Consider the following 18,374-nt stretch of genomic DNA (forward strand, 5'->3'; position numbering starts at 1 on the left):
AGGTTGTTCCAAGCCCCAAAAACTTCCAGGGATGGGGCAGCCACAGCTTCTCTGGGCAACCTGTGCCAGGGCTGCAGCACAGTAAAGAATTTTTTCCCAATATCTAACCTAAATCTTCTCTCTTTCAATTTGAACACATTTCTCCTTGTCCTGTCATTAAATGCTCTTGTAAACAGTTTTGCCCCATCTTTCCTGTAAGTTCACTTCAGGTACTGGAAAGCTGCAATTAGGTCACCCTGAAGCCTTCTCTATTCCAGGCAGAGCAATCCCAGTTCTCTCAGCCTTTCCTCACAGAAGTGCTCCATCCCTCTGATCAACTTGGTGGCCCTCAGGACTCTAATACTTGTCATTATTTGGACCATATCTTTCCAATATGTTTCTAAATACAGACACATCATACCTTCCTCATACAGACACAATTTAACTTTGTCAAAATTTTTTTCTGGGCTATTTTCTAGAACTTATTGCTTTCCTTCTCTGTCTCTGCTCTATATCTGTTGAATTACTTTCTGATTATGTTCTGTAAATAAATGTCAGGCTTCACCATTTTATTCCAATGAGTCTGTCCTTACAGAATCAGAACAGCTGGGGGTGGAAGGGGTTTTTAAAGTTCCCCTAGTCCAGCCCCCTGCAATAAGCAGAGAGGTTACACTGGCTCTTCATCTCCACTGGTGTGTCCTTTGCTTGCTCTTTGCTCTTTCTGTATGTTATCTCTAAGATATAGTCCACAAATACAAACTCAACAATTATCCCTCCTATGTTTATTTCTGCCCTCTCTGAAGTATAATATGCTGGCCTGTCACCATCTAATGGTTCTCTATGGATCTTCAAGGTATCACACTTAAAGCAGAGTTTTAAACTTTTGCTGAAAACTGTTTAAAACAACCTTCTTTTCAGCATATCTGTTGTTTGCAGGGACCAACATCCTGATGCTGTCACTTACTGTCACCATCTACTAGCCCAGTATTTGATATCTAGGCCATGTCTTGGTACTGTTGATTATTTTGAAAAAATATTTCTGAAAGAGAGTATCTTGTCCCATCTTCAGCATAAACTTTTTCAGATTCTCATTCTCCTCCTTTAATTTATTGCTTGAAATAGAAGATTGTTTCACTTGCACATGATCAGAAACCTTTTGTAAAGTCTGTTTACCCAGACTATTTCTTTCCCTCCTCCCTTGTTTTTCTTCCATTAGCTCCATCACACTTGTAGTAAAATACTTGTTTTCATGTTCACTCTTTCCTTCCCTGTTATCTATCATCCTGCTCTCAATATCAAGATATCATATGCCTCACTAATCTTGATGAGTAATGAGTGCCCAGTTTCCACCTCCCACTTGTTACTTCTTCCTGTGAGCATTTCTCTCCTGTCAGCCTTCCTTACTCTTACAAGGAGCTTGCCATGAACATTTGCAAAAGTATTTCATTGTTGTCTTACAAAGCCCTGCTAAAATTTCTCTTTGGCTTTAGGTCCAAAAATTGATGATCAAGCTTCCAGCCTGAAATCTTGCCAAAGTCGTTTATTATATATGAGTATTTTATTTCTTGTCTTTCTCATCAATATTGTTTTTGTTGTTAGTTTTTTTTTTTTTTTTTTGAATACTCTCCAATCTGTCTGTATCTTTTTATTTTATACTGGCATTGTAAGTTGTTGTGGGTGAAGACTGTCTTTTTCAGTGTTTGCACAGTAGCACTGTATCAATACAGGTACTCAAGACAATAACAATAGTATTAAGGGTAAGCTGTGAGACAAAGTGCAGCTAAGGTGTGCCCTGGCAGCCAGGAGGGCCAAGAGTGTCCTGGGGGACATCAGGCACGTGGTATGACTCTTGGGGATGGTCTTGTGCAGGGCCAGGAGTTGGACTTGAAGTTCCTTGTGGGTCCCTTCCAACTCAGCAGATTCTGTAATTCTGTGAAAGTCGAGAAATAAATTAAAAAAAAAAAAAGTAATTTATTTATTTTCAAATATTAATTATTTAGGAGATCTAACTTCCACAATAGAGTCTGAGACTTAATACTGGTTTCAGATGTGACAACACAAAACACAGCTTCTGGACTGGGCCAGCAATGTGCTTTTTAAGACTGATAAATTATAGAGTTGCATCCATTTTCCGGCTAATGTAGATGAAGTGTAAATACTTGATGATAACTGAAATGCATCCCTTTACAGTATTGTAAATGAGGAGGTGGAAAGACCCTCGATATTTTAAGGGCCAAAGAGAATCACGGGAGCAGCTTTAAAGATTAATTCCTTGTGTCTAGTGTAAAACAAGATTAAATTAGCTTGTGTGAGCTGCTGTTAGCAGATGCACTATTACATTATGCATGATTCCTGACTGCTCATAGCATGAACAAACTGCACAGTGTTCCATTAGTGATTTTCAATGCCGTGCTAAGCTTTAAGTCACATAGACAGGCCAATGTATTGGGTTTACTTTGTGGATGTGTTTTCCAGGCAATTTCACAACCTACCTGATCACTGTTATTGATTGACTGCATTTGAAATGGATAAAAGAATTAACCTGTGTAAGGGTAGCAGAATGGGGTATACAGTATCCTATATACTTAGGAAAATCAATAGTACTCTAATGTAGAAAATTTAACCAGACAAGACAAAACCCTCTTCCCACCTGCATCAATCCTCGTGCTCCCTCCCAGAGTAAAACATTATAGTTATACCATATATTTTTAATGTGTTTTATCCTTTGATGCTTCTCTTTTTACTCCCCTGTAACCCTGTGGATGTACTTGTGTGCATACTGTAAAACAAACTGAGGAGCTCCTGAACAGGTACATTTTTCTCCTCTCATGCCCACTTTTACTTGAAATGAAAAACAGGCAGCTATACATGTCTAGAGACTTGTTTCATCTTTCAAGGTGTAGGCATATTCCTGCTTTCTGCCACTTTCTTTCTTAAGTCTTGTCCCTCTGCTCTCACATTCATTGTGCCTCAGCAAGTTCCATCTCCTACTTATGACATTTTCCCACCCTCTTCTGCTTTAAATGAGCATGGGATGCACACAAACACATTCCTGGTGCCTTTTCCTCATCACACCTACTTTTCAGGGTCTCCAGCTAAACAGTGCTGCTTTTTGTATTTGAGTTAATCTTTCCAGTACTGGCTAATGAAATGCTTCTCACTGAAAACTTAACAAGTCCAAGCTTGTAAACCAAATATTTTTGTGGACAACCCTCCAATGTTATGGCTACTTGAAATCTTTACCACAAGTGTGACTGAAGCTATCATCAGTTATTTATCCTTAGAGTGAGTTTTTATATTTTATTTTTGTCATATAACTAGGTTCGGAAATAAGCTTTAGTACACATTCAGTTGTATCTTGCTTGTTCTTCCAACACTGAGAGAACGTTAAACATACCAAACCTCTGGGCGTCTGGGAATTCCTGCCTTCTTGGCCAACTCCCTTTCCTTCTTGGCTTACTCTCCCTATTCACAACCTCCTCTAAAGGAACAGCCAACCCGAATGGCATTTCTGCCTCTGCTTTCAAGAAACCCAGGATACTTTAGGAAGAAAAGAGTGAGAAGCAAGTAGTGCTGCTTAGGCTGTGCTTATTCCACAAGAAGGGAAAGAAAAGGATAAAGGGGACTTGCTATGCAGTTTTAGAATATGCTTCCAGTCTACAGCAATTGTCTTCTTTTTTTCTTTTTCTTGTAAAAACTAGAAATCTTAAAATTGTGTTCTGTTTTGGAATAAATGTTTGTCTGAATCCTTTCCTGGAATGTGCAATAAATTAATCTGTAAACTATATCAGAAGGTTGGTTATAAGTACAAATACGTAGCGAGCTGGTGCAGTTGCTGTCTTTTGCATAGAGCTGAGCCTAAACTCCATGCCTCTCTTTGTATTCTGTTGTATAGTTTTGCAATATTTTATTTTCTGTAGCCTTCTGAGCTGCTGACTTGGAATTTGGATATTTTTTACTGATTTCAGCACTGATGGTCCCTCCTGCTACGCCCTTTTTCTCTGTAGACTTGCCTGGTAAAATGGTGTTAGAGTGGTTGCTCACTGAGCTAATGTTGTGTTAGCTAATGACTTTAATATGGACTAGTCAAATTACACAAAACTGGAAACATTTCTTGGAGGTAAAATTGACTGCAGAAGTTACTACATGACTTCAAAATGCCGTTATTATTGTTTAAAGGAACCAATAATTCAAGACCTGTTTTTTTCACGCAAGCCAAAGGGATGTAGAAATTAGAAAAGACAAATCAATCACAAGGCTTTACATATGAACTCTCTATGCTCAAATGTCTGCCCAGACAGGATCAACTTGGGTGGTAAGGTCAGCAGGGTGACAGGGCTGGCCAGCAGTGTCACTGCTTTACCAGTGCACGCTGTCCAAGCACTGTGGAGCCGTCGCCAGATCCCAGCGTGGTGACAACAGGACTTACAGGGGAGTTAGCAATATGCCCAGGAGTACAGCAAACAGAAAAAAGGGTTCCCTCAAAGGCTAATACTCCTAAAAGAGAAAACAATATTCTAGTTCACAGACATTGAAGAGATATCTGTGCAATTTTTAAGCAGCCAGTGTAAACAAATATCCCCTCAGACAGCAAATACTTTGTAAAAAACCTCACTATCGACATTAAGCACTTTCAGAGCAATGCAGTAGATACTGAATCAAAGACCACTACAGTTCTTTATTGCTGGGGGGGGGAAAGGTCCAAATATTGCTTGGCAAATTACTGTTTGCTAGGGGCACTGTTACCAGTTGACACAATCATTGGTCAGCAAATTGGTCACATTATCGGTTAGTAAATTTGAGAGTGCAGAATTATTTATTGGTAAATTAGAGATGGCAGAATTATTGGTTGGTAAGAAAAGAATTGCAGTGATTGGTTAGCAAATTAGAGATGCTTGGTTTTGTCTGTGGATAAATCAAGGTTGGTCAGATACTGGAGGCCAAATTAAAGATGGCCATGATATTTATGGTTGCTCTGGTGGATGTTGAAATTCTGCTTTTTTTTGTTGCAAGCAAATAAACATTGGGAGGGTTTGCTTCTTTATTTTTTTCTGATTTACTCTTTTACCCACACTTCTGTGGGTATTAATATGGAAGTAAACACACTTTTGCTCTCTTACTTTTCAATGGATCTATGTGTTAGCTGAAATTGTGCAGAGTGCCAGGGGACTTCTGAAATTGTTTTTATGAAGTGAATATTAAAGAAAGATGTTAGATTTGCAGAGCTGAAAACTGCAGCCTTTGCAATTCCAGCACTAAGCTGGTGCTTAGTTATTCCTCACAGGCTGAATAGCTGGCACCAGGAGGAGGTGGTGATGTGAATCCCTTCCGGAGATGCTTCCTTGCTGCTGGTTAAGAGCTGTAGTCCTGCTTTATTTGTCTGTAAACTGAAAGCAGCCAAGATATGGAAGAATATTGCCTTCAAGGCAGTAACTTCTGTGAGATGTGGGGATTTCTGTGGGCAGTGGCCTCCAGCTGCTTACCTTCCTTCACAAGATCTAAAGCGCGGTGACAGAGTCAATATCCAGGTGCTGTTACCAGGCAGTGATGGTTTTCTGCTGAAGAACTGCAGCTGAAATCACCATAGGCTCGCTAGACAGCTCTGAAAGCAGCTTTTTTTAAATGTCATTGATAGCACAAATGATACAAGCTTCCTATTGAACTACAGTACTGCAGCAGAAACTGTTTTCTGGCATTTTCACATTCTCCGTTGTTTTGAGTTTTTCCTTCTGTCTTTTCCTTTATGTGCAGAACTTCTACTTAAAAGCAGTCCTGTTTTTGTATACAATGTTAGAGCAATTCTGAAGAAAAAGTGTGTTTCAGTATCATTCTAGAACGCTGTAAGAAAAATTCTGTTTACTTGATGAACCTTGCAAACAATGCACAGAACACGATGGTTCAACAATTAAAAAATTTTAGATTTTAACAATGCTGAAAACATTAATATAATATGTGTTAAGAAAAATCTATGGCTGTTGATATAGCTGTTGAATTCTACAATGGAGAGTGATGCTAATTAATCAGATTTACTTTTCCAAAGGGACACTATATAATGCTTTTGACAATATTACAGATGAAGTCAGGGGGGATGTATTTTAAAACTTTAGGAAAGTCTTAAATTTTAAAACATTAAAATTTGCTTTTTATATGAACTCCTATAACAACAATGCCCCTACCTTTCTTGTCTAGTAATTCTGCCAAAAATGATATGTTTATTTGGAAACAGTAAAGTATGTCTGACATTTTTAAGACACAGCAATGGGGGGAATTTTGCAAAAGTGAAAGGGGTGAAAAGCAATTTTTATCCCACTAAAGAAGCAACACAATCACAAGATATCTGAGTTTTATAAATCTCCTGGATTGAGATAACATATGCTGCTCATTTTTTGGTATTTTTATTGAATCAAAAAGTTAGGACTTGGAATACACCAGAGCACTTCAGTAACACAATGATTGTTCAGTGTTGGGCCCAGCTTGAACTGTTGATCTGGAAAGTTTTAGCTGAAACCATCACAATTAATTAGAAATGGTTTAACTAGTTCAGAAAAAAAATAATTGTAGGGCTTCCCCTTACCCTGGGTAGAGGCCTGTATGATCTCCTCTCCAAAAATGAAATAATCCTATTGGTGCCAACCTCATTCTGCTCTCAACTCTCAAGCTCAAGTGGGCTCACACTGTAAGGCATCCTAGTCTGGATTGTTGCATACCTCGGAATCTTTACAGTGGTGATTTATTTCAGCATATTCAGATCCATAATCGGACTTTCTCAAAATCTGGGGTGTTCAACTGGGACAAATTGTCTTCAGTTGTTATTCAAAGGCAGCATGAGACAGGGAATGCATATGAGCAAAAAATAGCCATGGTAAAATGAAGAAGATGGTACGGAAATAAAATAGGACTTGTTGATGGCATTTTTTTTTTCCTTCCAGCAAAACCTAATAACTTGTAACAGAAAACAGCTCAGTGCAGGAAGGGACAGGCAGGTTTCATTAGAAAACACCAGATTTTTGGTCTACCACTACTTCAAATACAGATGAGCACAGGATTTAACAAGAAACCGTTGGTTGTAGTTTCAGCTGGTAAAATCAAACTTAGAGGTGGGTCGATTCCTCAAACCATTTATCTGTGTTCTTTCCAAGCTCAGTGCAGAAGCTGGATTAAATCACTTTACTGGGGCTCAATGGGTCTACCTCTCTTTTCAACTTTTTATAAGAGACAAAATCATATTTATTAGTTGAAAAAAAATATTGTTATTGTCAGGTTAAAATCAGCAGTAGTATGTCTGCCACTATTTATTAATTAGTAAAATTAGGTAAATTAATTAAAATCTAGCTTAATAGTGGAGTCTTCACAAAATGTAAAGCTTATAATGAAAAGCTTGACAATTTGTATGCAGGAAATTTTTGTTCTGACTGTGACATTCTGAATTTCCATTTTGCTGGTATTCACTCAGCACTGCATAAACAGAGAACTCTGGCTTTAAATGTATATATTCCTCATCAAATCTGCACCCCGATGGTTAGGTTAGATATGTCCTGTGATATTACTTGTGTCCCTTGATTAAAAAAATTATATAATTACACCTCTTTGAAACTTCTCTGTGCTAAATGTCCATTTTACATTTTACAGTTCTCAATTTTTACATTGTTGACTGATTTATGCAGTGTTTCTAGTAAAACTCTAGATGTAGAACATTTCACTTACATTACCAGCAAACACTGTATAATTTTTTTTGCAAGTATTTGCTTTTTGCAGTGACAAATCATTGGCAATACAAGGACTACAATCCCTGTATTTCTAGAAAACATTTGAGAATTTTCAAAATGATTGTAAGACATTTCATGAAATTAAAAGAATGAAAAGACCTTTAGATAAAATTTACAATCCCAGGGTTTTTTCTTGCCAAAAATATTCTTTTTGTAAGAGTACACAAGTAATTTTTAAAAATTTGAGGCAAGAAATAAAAGCCTATGTTAGGTTATTATGGAGATAATAACCAAATAGGTGAAGTTCAAAATCTAAGTGCCTGAGATGGTTAAAAAATTTTAAATTCCTCATTTGAATGGGATACCATGAAATATCTCTGTCTGGTATACATACTGAGATCAGAAGATAACTTCTAAAAATAAAAATAAATGTAAAAATATATCCTTTTTGCCCATTGTGGACATTTGAAAAGCCACAGGCCATTCAAACTGGGCTGTGAATAGACCATTCTCCAGTGTAAGAAGAACGAGTTCTTCCCAGGATTCAAATAAAATATTTTTCATCTTCACTGTGAAGAGCTTTTTCCTCTGCTTTTCTTTATGGGAATAAAAGGCCTTTCTGTTCTTTCAGTTGAGTGACCTCTGCCTTTTAGGGGGAAATGAAGTTTCTGCTCCACTCACCCATCACCACCACCCAGAAATTTTTCAGCTTCTGTGCCTGAGCCAGGTGAACAATTGGTACAACTGGGGATGGGAAGGAAGGAAAGAGAAGTATGTGAGCACACATTCATACTTTTTCCACCAAAGAAGGCAGGAAGATTCGTGACCACAAGAAAAAGAACTTAAAGCACCTCTGAGGTAGAAACGGATAGATTTTTGTGGCACAGCAATGTGATTGAGATTTAATTGGAAAGCTTACTGTTAAATGGCTCAGGCAGGTTTGCAGTTGCCAAAAGAATACCCTTTATGCATTCAGATATGCAATACCCAGTCTGCAGCATCAGTCACAGTCCATTTAGGTGATTTTGTTACACTGCAGTTTGTTAGAATATCACTAAATTGTCTCAGCAACTCCTAGAACAGAGGTTTGGGTTTTTTATTTAATTTATTATGTTTTCAAATAGCATTCATTAGGTATTCTTCGAGCTGTTCTGGCATATGTTGGGCTTGAATCTTGAAACTGAACATTTGAGGATCTAGGGTATTCTGAAGCACAAAGTCATCCTGGAAAAAATCTAGCCTGGCTTGCTGTGATTTGTTGGCAGTTGGAGATTCAAGGACTGAGACAATCATCATGGTACACTTAACACTGTCCCTGGCAATAGGTGGGAATAAACAGATTTAAAAGGGCACAGTTTTGACAATACTTATATAAAAATTATTCCTTCATCTCTAACAAATTCTTTAATGTTAGTTTGCAGATGCAGCACGTCTGTCATGTAGTCTATGAATTTCAGTTATTGTCATTATGGATCTGGCATCCTTCCTAAGTATTGTATATTGTGCATTGTACATTAGGAAGTTTTAAGATGCATATGCACCTTTTAAAATATGCAGATATATTACACCTATCCTTTTAAAAATTCACTAATGATTGACTTTAGGCAGTGGTGTTCCTGTAATCTGTGTGTTTTATTTAAATTGAATGAAATTATTTTCATTTTGTAAAGTAATAAGTAAATTAAAGGGAAAGTCTTTGTAGGCTGCTGTTTTTATTATGTCCTAACCTTAAGTAGAAAGAAAGCCAAGCCAACTAGTTGTTCTTGCTTTTATTAAAGTTCCTGTTGGCAGTGCACTGATGGGACACATTAATCTTAGTATTAATGCTGAGGAAAAGGGGCTCAGAAGCCTAGGATGAATAAATCATTCCAGAGCCCATTTGGATCCGTTGGCACCTACCCTGCTATGTTGTTGCTGGATGTAAAGGCTTCTCTAAGTGTTAAAGGGTTGGATAGCACAGTTGGCTTATTGCAGACTGGCCCTCAGTAATTTGTGAGTGGTCTGAGTGGGGGTAGCAAGCACCAGGGCATGACAAGCCTGTGGGCTGGCACTGAGAAAAGTAAAGACACATTTTCTTCCATCCCCAGTAACCTGTGTAGCCTTTGTCACTGAGAGTGGTGCTACTGATGCTTCCAGTCTGGCTCTGAGGTATCTGTTGGCACTAGAGAGGAAGAGTAGTTGAAATGTTTCCTATTTGTGTTACTTATGTCCATCTCCAATCACTTCACTAAAATTTTTGGAGCCTCAGGGATGATTCATTTATTTTGCAATTTAAAAACCACATTATCCATTTATCTTTCCCTTGAAGACTCTCTGAACATGCAGAAAGGTAAAATCATCAGACCCCAAGAGTAACTTTTTGCTTCAGTTCCTTCCTATCTTACTCTTTTCTGGGCAGCTTTTGGGGTTTTTTTCAGTCCCTTTGTTTCTGCAACATACTCATCTATTTGGGGTTGGCTCAGAAGCCCCTCACTGCTGTTTCACAAAACTGCCCTGCTCTCAAGACTCTCCATAACACAGCCTCAGAAATGGGTTTTGGCTGCCAGTCTCTTTGGCCCCTTCCAGATTCAATTCAGATGCAGCTCTGCACATCTTCAGTGTAGGATGCAACTAATATATATCTCCATGAGGTTTCTGGGATGGCCAAGGTGAAGGAGCTCGAGGAAAGAGGGAATGAGCAGTGCTAGACAGCACTGCTGTGGAACTGGAAGGTTCACAGCCTTTTCACCACCCAGCTCCTGATGCCAATAAATCAGTGACTGCTGTGATGTGTTTTCACTGGCCCCAGGTGGGCTCTTCTGTCCTCTGGAGCATTCTATGCACTTAAAAATTAATGGGGTGGGATTGGTCTCTGGGTGACTTTTTCCAAGTTTCCCACAGCTTTCATTGCTGTTCCATGAAACAGTGGCTGCAGACACCAGAGGAAGGTTGGCATGCAGTAGTAGCTACACATTTTCAGTGGCAGTCAGTGAACAATTGCATGCTACAATTTACACTGTCTTCTCTGGTCTGTTCTTCAACTGATGAAGCACCTATTATTAGCCAGGCAATAATCTAATATTTGAAATAGTCATATAAAAGAAGATTTGGAGAATAATGCATGCTACCATTTATTAGGCATTTCACACCTTCAAGGGATGCACTGAAGTGTAGAAATTCAAGCTATATCACTGTATTTTTACCTGACACAATTGCTGTTGAGACAGCAATTTTCTCAGTGTATTTTATTCTATTTTCTCAGTGTATTTTATTCATAAAACAATCTCGTTTTATAAGCACAGATCATCTTTAATGCAATGGATGTAATGTACAACAATTATTTTGGTTAACTTTTAGTTGTTAGATAGCACAAATCAGTTAAAGTAACATTAAGAAAGAAGGAAGATGGAAAACAGCATGAAATGTCTCAATACATTTTATTTTCAATGAAATAATAGAATAGCACTTTACCATTTCTAACATAAATGGAATCATTTGAAGGCTATCAACCTGTACATGTACTGTAATAGGTAGAAACTTACTATTTCAAGTCAGCTGGTTGTCAGTGGACTTGGGAAGGAAGCTTTTCATTTACATGTGGTCCTTGTAAAGCTGCTGGTTAGCAACAGTTTATAATTTAAAAACTCAAGCAATGAGCAATTACAATGTGGTAATGTAACACCAGAAACAGAAGAGAGAGGACGAGAGTCACTTGGTCTTTTTTCAGAATGTGATTTTCCCAAGAAAGTAATAATTCCCCTCATTTCTTAAGGAGGGGAACAAATCCCTGTGTCTATTTTGATACAGCATCTTATTCCCTTTCTACTTCCTGTCTTCTCCCACTGTCTCTGGCCCAGAGCTGTGCTAAGTATAATGGCTTGTGCAGTGACCTAATGCTGGTCTCAATTTGTACAGCACAGTTGGTGAATAATATCTACTTTTGTTCAAAAACCTCCAAATTGAGTATATATTGAAATTACTGGTTGTAGAACAACAGTGACTCAAACTTTTGATGTTAAAAAAGAGAATCCGTAGTTCTGAATTGATTTGCAAGTAAATGTTGTTATAATAAAAAATCACCTTCTGAATTCCTCACTTTTCTCCTGCGTTTTCACAATGGGGTCCTTCCAAAATGCCAGGGAATGTTCATGCCTGCAGTGGTCTCATCACATTGTGTCAATGTCAGAGAAGGTTTGTGAGCCTGGGTCTCTATGGAAGGGCCAAGTCTTAATGCAGGCACCTTTTATCATAGAAGAATGGGATATCTAGTGCTTGGTTCCACTTGTTAACAATTGGAAAAGCAGAATCTGGCCTAACTTGTAATAATAGTTATTATTAAATTGCATGGTGGGCCTGAGTCTAATTTTACTCTTATTTTATAGAGCCATTGACTTTAATGGACTTGCTCCAAAATTTTCATTGGCATAATCGTGAGCAGAATTAGGCCCAATAACTGTCATGTAAAACAAAGTCATTCCATCTTGTAAACCATAAAGCAGGTTACATGGTAGTTAAGTGTGGGCCAAAAACATTAATCTTTCAGATGATGTGTTTAATGGCAGCCTTGGATGCTTGCAGTCAATTAAAATTTCCTGGCACATTTTCATAGGACAAGGAACGTTTGTTACTAATCATGTCCAAAAGAAATTCTAGCTGGTGTAATTGTATTTTACTTAGCTAAAATTGCCATTGTGCTTATAGTTAGGTTGTTATTCTTCTCTCTATCTTTTAAAAAACCCTCACAATTTTGCAGTTATTTTGGTGCAGATGATAGCTGTGCTATCACCCAGGAGCAGCATAAAGTAGAGTTTCTCTTACTCTGTGCTGTGGAACTGCAAAGTGTCTTTAAAGTCGAGAATTGGGAGGGGGGAAGGAAGTGTCAAGGCTGCTGTTTTAATATTTAGGGACAGATTCTCAGATAATATAAATTACCATAGATGGGTTGAAACATCATAATTGATCTGCTTTTATCTCTTAAAATAATGAACATTTTAATTGGCCATGCTGCTTTAGTTTTATTACTCCTACCTATAAAATACAATATTTTATGACACTTTGGTCCAAAAAAAAAAAAGGAAAACAACATACAGGGTATTACACTTTTTCTTGTTCTTTCTCCTTGTGTAAATCCTGAACTTGGCCTAAAGTGACTATGAAGCACTTCAGATCAGCTACCATAGCAATAAATATTCTTTGAAAATACCTGTATTTCTGCCTGTTTCTTTGGGCAATCTGCACTTTGTTTAATGCTCATCAAAGATAATGTGAATTTTCCCAGCCATTTGGAAGATGGGGCAGTGTTACCATACCAAGGAATTTATGCCAGATTAAAAATCTCTCCTAAGAAGATGCCCTGTATGAGCTTCCAATGGATACATGGAGAGCAATTGTTCCTTGCATGCTCTGTGGGAAAACCTAGCAAAACTGTGGATGTGAGAGATCAGGAAAGAGTTTGGGAGTTGGCTGTTGTGCTTTCCCTTAGAGCTAAAGAGTGGCTCAAGAAAGTGTGGTCCTCTTCCTCTTAATAAGTTATATATTATTTTTATATCATTTTTACTTCACTCTATCTCCCAAAATGGTGTGTGCAGGGAGGGAGCAGTGGTGGTTTTGTCTTTGAGCAGCTGATCAGTTTTATGAGAATATGTTGGGAATATGAGTCAAAGTGTTCCAACAACCTCCAGATGCATCCACAGACAGAAATCTTCATTGCACTCTATTAAACAACAAAAAAAACCAACCCAGAAACTGATATTGCTGGTACTGAAGTCTGGTGGTGATCTAAAACATTGTGCACATGTTCATAGGCATTGGAAAAAGCCAAAGAAGGTGGATGTGAGGCAATAGCTGCATATTTTAGTTAAATATATCAGGAAGCAAGAGCGCTTGTGACCAAGCCAGAAAATTGAATGCAAATAGTGGTTTGGGCTTACCAGCTACAGGTCTCCTAACCTGAAATATTATATTTTTGGATTTCAGTTTCACAATACATTATATACTTGGCTTCTCCGGTTCAAGTCCATAACAAATTATTTGCATGCTGTGCTGGGATTTAAAAAAAAAAGTAAAAGTTGAGAAACAGCTGCCGTTGGCTCTTTAGTTTGACTTCAATTTATTCTCAAACTCAGCCAACAAACACAGTCCTCCTACACTTGTAGAGCTTCTGGTTTTTCTTGGCCCGTACAGCCCTTTGTCCTCTGGCAAAATGTCACTGGAAACTTCATGCAAGTACTGTTTGATCTTTACCAACTCATCTCAAGGAGGAGGACTCATGTTTTAGCTTCTTTTCTCTCTCTGTAGTGGGGAAAAGAGAAAGGTAGAAATTTTACATGAGGAAACAGCACAAGAGTTCTTGGGCAGCTGTGACTGTGGGCTTTCCAGATGTTCTTCAGTGAGGTATTTACCAGGATAACCAGTGACTGCAATAAACATAATGAGGTCTTATTGTATTTTCTTTCTGTATTTTGCGTGCAGTTTACCCAACACTCACCACCTCCAGAGTGAGAGGACTCTGAAAACCTCCTCTTTCAATTCATTGTCTTATACAAATAGGAATCAGTGCACATCTATGCAGGAAAAAAACCTAGGGAACTATGACACTTAGTTTTTGATCACTGCCACCCTTGCTGATCAAATTATGCTCTTGTGAGATCAAATATTCTTTTACTCTTTGGAAATTTGAATCAAGCTCTCCACACTCTGGCTCCAGAATGGTTCTGAGACTAAGGAATAGAGGAAATGAATGAAAAAAATTTAAAAGGCCAAAAAGATAGGAAGTATTGATGCAGAAACACTAGTGTCTCTGACATAAAGATTAGCAATGAGACTTGTCCTGCTGCTTCTCAAATATACACAATCATCTACCCAGTTTCTGCCTGAAGTCATAACTGTGTGACGTAGAAAGCAGCAGTTTTGCATGTTTGGCTGATGGTTTCCCTCTTTGCCTTCCTTCTTTTCCTCCTTCACACTTTGACAAGAAATTTCAATTGGCTGCAAGACTTCAGGTTACATTCTTCTGCCTGTATTCAACTGATCCATAAATATCTACTTTCATTTGCCTCCACAGCATCCTTGTGGTCTCACTATTCTGATTTATGCTGCTTGCTCATGCTGAAGTTTTGGATGTACCAGATTAATTATCCCTTAACCAGAGGAATCTGCATGTCTGGTCAACCTTTTTTTTTCTGATATCAAGGTGGCAGAGATGTTAAACAGCAGTGTCCAGGAAGAGAAGAGGAATAGTTTGGAATAGTCGTGGAATTTGTTAATAGGAGCATGAGAGAGTGAAGAGTTCATGCTGAAAGGGGCTGTGGTAACATAACAGTTTACCCACACAGAAACAACATAAAAATGGTTTAAATATCTTTAGTAGTAAAATCAGGATGCTGCCATGGATCGTATTTTCTAAAATATGAGATAATGGTACAACACAGGAACATTCAAAAACCTACTATTAATTATTAATACAAATGAATAAATACACAGTGAGTTCTAATTGCCAGGTCTATTCTGAATTCATCTTTGTTTAAGGTTTAGAAGGGTCTGACTCAGACACAAATTCATCCTGTTAGTAATTCAAGCTATTTTTAATAGTGCAAACTGAGTTCCTTTAAAAGACTGTTTTAAAGTTCTCTTTGATTTCAGATATCTTCATGTATCACACTAGATATGTATCCCAGATATCTGAGCTGTGTGGGAAAGGAGCATGCTCTAACTTACACAGTGTTTTGGAAAGGCAACCTGAAACAGGAGATGTTTAGATAGTACAGTGGCAACCAAAGGAGTGTGGGGAGCCAGCTAGGCAGAAGTACTCTTTAGTTCAGTGGCTGGGCTTAAAATGAAAAGTTGTCAATTTTATGTTTTAGAAGGGAAAAAAAGTTATTTGCTTTTTGTTCACATACTATGGGGAAATTGTCAAAAAAAAAAAAAAAAAAAAAAAAAAAAAAAAACCAAAACCAAGCAAACTGAAACAACAGAAAAGCTTGCTATCCAGTATGCATTTTCAGATAAAATGCATTTCTCTCTAAACATCTTGGCAAAACAGGAAATGTTCCCATAAAGTAGTTTAATCACTGAAGTTGTCTTTTTCTTAAAATATTTTTGTAAGCAAACTAATTTGGCAGTTTGGATTCATTTAGATTGGTGCATCTTTATTCATTTTTCAGTTTTGAGGAATAATCAGATCCTCACTTCTGAAATGCAGGAGAGAATTGTATGATTCTGGGTTTGGGCAATCCAGTCCACAGAAGGACATCAAGCATGGTTTGTTCCTTTCATAAACAAGTTATTTGCTCTTCTTGTATCATTGCTGATTCATTTGGACTATTAACAGGCTTTTTAAAACTATTAAAGCCTCGCCACTCATCTTCAAAACTGCCTCTAGGCATCTTTGATTTATGTGGTCAGCATTTACTCCCTAAGGTCTTATCGACCTTGGCAGTGTTAGAAATCATATTTTCACATGCATGAATTGCCCTTGACTAATTTCTCCAGTACAGTTTGGGCATAAATAACCTTCCTTTAGCAGCTGTATTTTTTACTTCTCACTTGTTTATTTTTAAGAAACACGGTGTGAATGTGTGTATGGAATATACTGCAAAGAGAATCTCTATTAAGTTTGGTTAAGAATGCACATTATTGTTCTCCTTGAATATGTTAGTGCTAGATGGAAGGATTTTTAATTTTTTTATTTCGAGTTCTTTTTTATCTAATTTCCCTTTCAGAATCATACAATTCACAGTGACTTTTGATGTTATTCTCCCCCATAGTAGTTAAATATTTCTAAGAACAGAGTGAAATTAATTTTCTCATTGTGATGTGGGACATGTACTCCACAATAGCCCTCCCTATTTGATTAGCAGACATAAAAAAAGGTAAAGGTTTAGAAAGATTTGGAACTTGTGAAATTTGACTTCCAGTAAAAAGTGTGCCAGGGCCACAGACACATTGCAAGTGACTGCATCAGACAACAGGCCAGGAGAGGAAGAGAGGAATTCAAGAATGGAACTTCCCTTTCAGTACCTGAGCACCAAGAAAACATCTTACGCTGTGTAACTGAGTGGTTTCCAGACTAGGAGCGTGGAATTTGAGCACTACACGCATTTCCCACTTTTGTTGCAGATGTAGGATGTGGCCTGGCAAGCCAAGCAGCTTGGCATCCACAGGGAAAATGAAAAAAAAGGTTGGAAAGTAAAATTCTTCAGTTCAAATTCAAGCTCTACAGCTGAGCCATTATGCCCTGGTGTGTAAAGGAAATCACTGTATTGGAGAATGTGTTAACTGCCATGGCATTATAAAACTCCTGTGATTTGGGTACTTTCTGAAACATTTAACAGTGCTAGTAGAAAGCAGGTAACCCTTTAATTTACTTGATCGAGGTAAACCTTACATAACTGTAAATAAAAAGAGGATGGTAAGGTGAATTTAACAGCAAATAGTTATTATTGAGTCATTCAGCTCTTTGAACAGGCCTTTTACCAGCCTGTTAGAAGTGTGATGAATAATTTGCTGGGTCTCTGATCCAATGTTTGCAGCCATCTGCAGATACAGCGAATACTTCCTTAGTGATGCAACTACAAAAAACCTGGGTGAATGCACTACAAGATTGTCACAGTTCATAGAGCATTAGCTGAGGTACAACTCTGTGATGTGTTTTCTACACATAATTGTGGAGTAAGAATAGAAATTTTCCTTCTCACTTGCAGACATATATTTTCAGTTCCCTTTACAATGTTCTCACCAGGAGTTTTCCTAACCTTCAGCCAAATTTTTTTTTTGACAGCAGTATGAGTTCCATTGTCTAATTCTTGAATTGTATTTGAGATGGAAACAATACCTTCATTTCTGACACCGTTTTCAGAAAATGTGGCATCAGTCTCAGCATTACCTCGTGCTCTGTGACAGGGACTGGCAAGGGATGCACCTTCCACTGCTATCTCCAGTGGTTCTCACAGTGCTGCACTGCACTCTTGGGAGCAGCACTGCAGAGTATTTGGGCCTTGCTGACTTGTGGTCTGGAACACAAAGTCATCAGAGTAACTTTCTCAGTGTGGTGAACTGGCACCTGTATAACACTGACATTCCTCCAAGAGGTACAGAAGCCAAACTTAATGTTAATAACCTGAGTATTTCAAGCAGAAAAGAAATCCGTGAACTGTGAGCCCTGTTCAGCTTTCATATGAAGAATCCTCTTTTCCCATTCAAGATTTTTTTACAAAATATTGATGCCTTTTTCCCTAAGTGTGATCCTGTGGACTTTCTTCTGTATTCCTGTAATTTCTGCTGATAATCTTTCAGGTGTTTTACTTCGTAAAAAAAAAAAAAAAAGCCTTTTCTGTGACAGTCTAATATAAAGAGTAATCTAACAATGGGAGTCTGGAGGCAAAAGTCTCCTTGTGTTAATATGATTGTTACAGAAATACGACTTTCTGTGAAGATTGAAGCCTTAGTTCATGGGATTGGAACCTTCAGCCTAAAGAGAAAAGTGTTCAGGCTAAGAAACAACTATTCTACTATGATTTTCCCTGCTAGTGCTGTACACTAAGTACATAGGTTTTGTGTTCCTTAAAGGCCTTAGCTTTACCTACCATATTATAAACTATCTCCTGTTTGTTATTCATGTTGAAGATTGCTGGAAACTCTTGAGATTTTCTTGTATTGCCTGCGAAGTGCTGTCAGTGTGGCACACCTTTTGTTCTTTTTAGAAAAGCATAG

At 37.9% G+C, this 18,374-nt stretch overlaps 1 protein-coding gene across 4 annotated transcripts in view; it reads left to right on the forward strand.

Annotated features, from left to right (window-relative positions):
* SALL1 (spalt like transcription factor 1) overlaps window positions 1-18,374 on the forward strand; it is a 206,170-nt gene that overhangs the window by 101,693 nt on the left and 86,103 nt on the right. The window lies entirely within an intron of this gene.

The sequence above is a fragment of the Aphelocoma coerulescens genome, chromosome 11 (genome assembly GCF_041296385.1).
Source record: "Aphelocoma coerulescens isolate FSJ_1873_10779 chromosome 11, UR_Acoe_1.0, whole genome shotgun sequence".
Classification (NCBI taxonomy): domain Eukaryota; kingdom Metazoa; phylum Chordata; class Aves; order Passeriformes; family Corvidae; genus Aphelocoma; species Aphelocoma coerulescens.